Raw genomic sequence first — 774 nt, 5'->3', positions numbered from 1 at the left:
TGTAACGTAATACCCGGATCCAAACTACAAACACAGACAAACAATATAATTATAAGCTGAAAAGAAGAGATAACAGAAATGCCTCCAAAGGGACCCAAAGTTAGAAAAACACAACTCGGGAGGTCTCCCCCTTATTACTAGCCGCGCACATGGAAGATGGCGTGTGTGTGTGTGTGTATGTGTGTGTGTGTATATGTGTGTGTGTGTATGTGTGTGTGTGTGTATATGTGTGTGTGTGTGTATATGTGTGTGTGTATATGTGTGTGTGTATATGTGTGTGTGTGTATATGTGTGTGTGTATATGTGTGTGTGTATATGTGTGTGTGTATGTGTGTGTGTGTATGTGTGTGTGTGTATGTGTGTGTGTATATGTGTGTGTGTATTGTAAGCCTGGTTCCAGCACTTCAGGGACTGGGGGTTAATGTTATTTTCAGCTGGAATGTTGCAAAGTGGTCTGTGACCTTTCCAAGTAACTCCTTTTTATGTTGCTCTTTTAATGTTGCTGTTGAACCCACCAATCGGGCTTGGGCATATTGAAGGCACCTGGCCTTAAATGTTTCAATGTTGTAGCATAAGGTATAAAAAGGTGGGGAGGGAGACCCCTAGTTAGCTGAAGGAGCTATGAGATGTAATTAGCTGGGAATAGCTGCAGCAGGAAGAGACTGCAGTGTCAACTCCAGTGCTGGTGCTAGACCTGGAGTCCTGTTCCAGAGGACACTGCACAGAAGAAAAGAACAGGGACAATCTCCTTAGGGAGGTCCCTGTACTCAGATC

Source organism: Ascaphus truei, chromosome 6 (assembly GCF_040206685.1).
Source record: "Ascaphus truei isolate aAscTru1 chromosome 6, aAscTru1.hap1, whole genome shotgun sequence".
Classification (NCBI taxonomy): Eukaryota; Metazoa; Chordata; class Amphibia; order Anura; family Ascaphidae; genus Ascaphus; species Ascaphus truei.
Note: the sequence above shows the minus strand (reverse complement) of the source record.